The following is a 4,973-nucleotide window of genomic DNA, read 5'->3' as shown; positions in this document are numbered from 1 at the left end:
GTTTGGATGTTAAACGGATCAGATGAGGTCGATGAAAAGGGTAGATGCGCTTGGGAGAGAAAGAGTGGTAGATGAGTGTCAGATTCTTTAGGGTTAGAAAAAGGAAGATGGGTGTCGGCTTCTTTAGGGTTACAAAAATGAATTTACAAATGCATCTTCCTATAAATAAAGATATATTAATCAGATTAAATTAAATGTGTAAATGTATTTAAGCAAAAAAAATGTTTAAAATATATGTTCAATTGATTTAATTTGTTTTTAAAATAACAATTCAACTTTACCATAACCCATTAATTTTTTCAAGAAGCTTTTTTTATACTATTTATTTTATTGTCTTCCAATAAATTCACAATTTTTGTTATAATTCATAATGTTAAGACTATTTTGTGTTAATATATATAGGGTAATAAATGTAAACATTTAAATTTTTATTATTTTCAATAAAATTGGGTGATTTATTTTTTTAAACAAAATATAAGAAATTGATATGTAAAATATAACTTTAATTGAAAAATATTTCAGTGATGGATGGTCATATTACTGTTCGAAATGTTTCGCGATGACGATCAACAAAGCTCAAGGACAAACAATTCCAAATGTAGGTATTTATCTACCGGAATCGGTTTTCTCGCATTGCCAACTTTATGTGGCATTATCTAGAGGGATATCACGTTCCCATACAAAAGTTTTAGTGAACCTTGATGAACAATTCAACGACAGTGAAGTCTATACATCAAATGTGGTGTATAAAGAAGTGTTGCACGATTAATGGTGCACAATCAATCATGTGTTCGTGTGCATCAATAAAGAGTCCCAACTTTTACATTTTTAGTTCTTACGGATTTCGTTTATGCCAGCATGACTATCATTGATAATTGTTTAGACGTAGTAAACTATTTGTGCAAAAGAACTAATCGCCACCTCTACAAACTAATTTCTGAAAAAAGTATTCGCACCCGGCGCTTGGCGCGGGTAAACGGCTAGTGTGTATATATATATATATATATATATATATATATATATATATATATATATTAAACTTTTATATTTTGGTAATTTTGTTTTTAAAAAAATAGGAAAAAAGTACTTATACTGATGTCCTTAGACCTAAGCGTTTTTAGGGTTTTTGATATTCATTCTTATAGAGAAAAACGCCGACACCATACACTCTCTTCTTCTCGTCACTCTGCCCTCTCAAGTCTCAAACCAGCCATTGTCGTCGACTCGTGAGAACCGAACAACCCTAGATTCACTACAACTTAACTTGACCTCACCACCGCCGAAGAACTACTTCAGTAACCCTAGTCATCACCATCTCTGATCCAGTTTCTCCACCTAAAACCGTCATAAGCTCTATAATTATCCTCTCTCTATGTATCTCTTTCTTTCTCTCTACTCTTTACACTTTCACCGGTCAATATCGTCATCCAAGCCACAACCGGTGCTCTGTACAGGTACGATCATTCTTTGCAGATCTTCTCTCTATTACTGATTAAAATACTTAATTCGATATCATTTTCTTCAGTTAATCATCTGATATTCCTCAACACAAATTGAGGATTTTTTCCTGAAGATCAGGTAATCACATTTTTAATTCAAAATAATCATGTTTGGAAGGTCTATTTGTGGTAAAATTCAACAACAATGTTTGGGATTTCTTAATTCAATAGGTTCGGAAAGCTAGTGGTGATAAATGGAAATCACTTTCTGCAGCTGTAAGTATTAAAATTCATCGAAATTAATCAACTTTTTCAAGCTTTGAATTGATTCATTTAAGTTGTACCCGATGTCTGATCAGCTTGTATTTCTATTCTACCAATTGAATATTTACTTAAAATGAGAAACAAGGATCATTCAGTAAGTAACAAGTAACAGTTGATGCTTTTTATCTCTGTTGGTAGTGCAAAAGAAGAAATGAGTTCTTAAAGATTCGTGAGCGTGTTGTCAAGATTCAGGTAAACTGGTGTTAGTTTTTTGATGTTGTTAATTTAAGTGGGAATCTTATTTATTAGATTTTTTAGGCACATTTTTGTGGGCATAAAGTTCGAAAGCATTACAAAAAAGTGGTGTGTTCTGTTGCGATAGTGGAGAAAGCGATACTCAGATGGAGACCAAAGAGCCGTGGGTTGCGTGGATTCTGGCCGGAATTGAGAGCTCCGGAATCGGAATATGATTTCTTGAGAATAGGTCGGAAACAGAAATATGTTGGAGTGGAAGAGGCATTGGCTAGGCTGCATTCCATGGCTCGGAATCCTGAAGGCCAGGAACAGTACATGAGGCTCGTGGGGAAGTTTGAAAAGGTACTGTCACTGTGTCACTGGTACTGATATTGCCAACTCCCAGTTACGCCCAAGAGTTCCAAAAGACCTCTTCAAAAACTCTCCCCTGGTATTTCCCTAATTTACATCTATTGTTTATCATTCAAAAAAAAAAATTGCAATCTACTTTTGTTGATTTATTTGTTACATTTATTTTTTGTATTTAGTCATTATCGTTTTTTCACAAAGCTAATATTGATGTTGATCGAGTCAAATTTGAATTTGAATACAAATTGTGCTCTCTGGTTTTGGGACTGGTGAACAACATTTGAAACTTACAACAATAATGTTTGACAAAACTGTAAAATTGGTCCCTGTGGTATTCAAAAATCTTTGGATAGGGTCCAAAAAATTTTCAATTTGCATGGATGGTCCAAAATCAAGAATTTCCTTTGGTTTTAGTCCCAAAATCATGAATTTCCTGTGAATTTGGTCCATAAAGCACTTGTAATGACCGTTTTGCCCTTCTAATTTCTTTTTTGTATTTTTCCATATTTATTTTTATACTTTAATTGAAAATAAAAAATGCTCACACACACACACTCTCTCTCTCTCTCTCCCCCCAATCGGATTTGCTCCCAACCCCATCTCTCATCATCTCCATTCATTGCACCTCCCATTTTCCTGCAACACCACAACCACCACCGATTATCACCTCCTCACCTCCTGTCCATTTCAAAGACAACTTTGGGTTTACCAACAATTCTTCCTATAACACCCCTTTAAATTCACCACCAAGGCTTAATCTCTAAATGACCAATGATCTAAAGTTTACCAGAGCTTCAATCGAGAGGGTGTTTGGGTATCAGCAATGGAGTCATACTTACAGATAGTAGGCACTTTTGGGACAAAGACATCAATGATTGTGTTTCTTGGACTTCTAGGGAGGTCACACGTCAATGCTGCCGCAGCAATTAGGGTGGTTCAGAGAGTGGTCGGTGATTGTGTAAACGGAGAAGGAGCTAGGGTTAGGAATGCTTCGTGTGGATCAGGGATGATCGTTAGCCTTCATGCCTTCCTTCACCACCTTCATTCCATATCGACACTATCAACCAGAGATCCATCTCCACTATGGACGGCAAATTGGGGGTGAGGGTCACCATCATTGGTGGCGTCATTTAAGGATTGTTGATTGATATATATATATATATATATATATATATATATATATATATATATATATATAGAGAGAGAGAGAGAGAGAGAGAGAGAGAGGTTGTGGGGTTTATTTTTTTTTATTTTTCTATAATTATTTAAATATTAAAACAAATAAAAAAATGTAAAAAGTAATATTAAGGGCAAAATAGTCCTTTCAACTTTTTCAGGACCAAAACCAAAAGAAATTCTTGATTTTGGACCATCCATGCAAGTTGAAAACTTTTTGGACCCTATCCAAAATTTTTTAAATACCACAGGGACCAATTTTGCATTTTTGTCATAATGTTTCAAAATATCTTCCCTGCTATTGACATTAAAATAGGAAGTATTTCTTTATCTTTTTTTCTTTAAATGTTTTCTATGAGGCTTAATATTTTTTAAATTTGAAGAGTAATAAGCTATAAAATTTATTTCATTTTGGGTATTCTATATATAAACTCGATTTTCATTTTTTTAAGGAATGGAATCCACCACAGAAAACGAATTAAAATGACCATTCTATGTTTATTTTTCAAATTGATAGGTAGTATATGATGTCAAATTGCTTACAATTGTTTTTTACATATCCCAAGATTTTGCATGTTCTTCTCTCTATATAGTGCAATACATTTTTTTCTCAGGTTGGGGGTGTCAAAGATGGATACATAGATGCTGATATTGATGAAATTCGCAAAGAATGGTCTTCTTTTGTGGCAACTTTGTACCGGCAAACAATATTTTCGGTAACTTAGAAATGTTTGTTAGTATTTTACATAGGATTTCTACAATATTTTTGACAAATTGTTATTGCATTTACATAATGCTGATTTTGTTATAAATTTGTTTGGGAAATAAAATTAAGTCATTTTTGTATGTATTTGAACTATTCATGTCACCATTTTTGGCTATTGGTATTTTTAAGGAGTTACTACAGATATTTTTATCTAGTATTATGTAGCTGAATTTCTATGGAATGTATTATGTCTCATTTTTTCTGCAACGGAAGTAGGCCGTGATAAATTTACTATGAAATATTTTCAACAAAAGTGTATTGTAGTAAATTTGCTACGGAAATAAACAGTAGTAAATTTACTACGAAATATTTGATGCGGAATTATGTCGTCGTAAATTCACTACGGAATATTTGCTACGCTATTATCGGTAGTGGATTTTCTATGGAAATCAACTACGGGGTTAGTCTGTCGTTAAATTGCAACGAATTAACTACGGATTGAGTCGTAGTTAATTTGCTACAGACTTGCTATGGAATAAATTGTAGTTAATTTGCTACGACATTGCTACAGGTATAGTTCATAGCAATTTTGCTATGGAATAAGTGTCACACCCCGAAACAAGAATGGCGGAATCGTTCCGGAGCGGAGGACGTCATGTTTACCATCACAACCAATGTATAACAGGAATCATAGTAAACACAACCCAAACATTGCATACATGAAAACTTTGATATGTTTACATCGGTTTGAGACTTGTTTTAAATACATCAAAAGTATAAGAAGA

The 4,973-nt window shown here is 33.5% G+C and overlaps 1 long non-coding RNA gene across 1 annotated transcript; it reads left to right on the top strand.

Moving 5' to 3' along the window:
• Positions 1 to 1,127: 1,127 nt before the first annotated feature.
• On the top strand, positions 1,128 to 4,332 carry LOC145120797 (uncharacterized). The gene is made up of 6 exons (XR_013714362.1): positions 1,128 to 1,454; positions 1,526 to 1,578; positions 1,671 to 1,715; positions 1,902 to 1,955; positions 2,022 to 2,388; positions 4,097 to 4,332. It is a non-coding gene; the product is annotated as an uncharacterized LOC145120797 (long non-coding RNA).
• Positions 4,333 to 4,973: the final 641 nt, after the last annotated feature.

The sequence above is a fragment of the Lactuca virosa genome, chromosome 6 (assembly GCF_052849685.1).
Source record: "Lactuca virosa cultivar CGN04683 chromosome 6, Lactuca_virosa_CGN04683_v6, whole genome shotgun sequence".
Classification (NCBI taxonomy): Eukaryota; Viridiplantae; Streptophyta; class Magnoliopsida; order Asterales; family Asteraceae; genus Lactuca; species Lactuca virosa.
The sequence above is the reverse complement of the archived record's forward strand: the minus strand, read 5'-3'. Positions and strand labels throughout refer to the sequence as shown.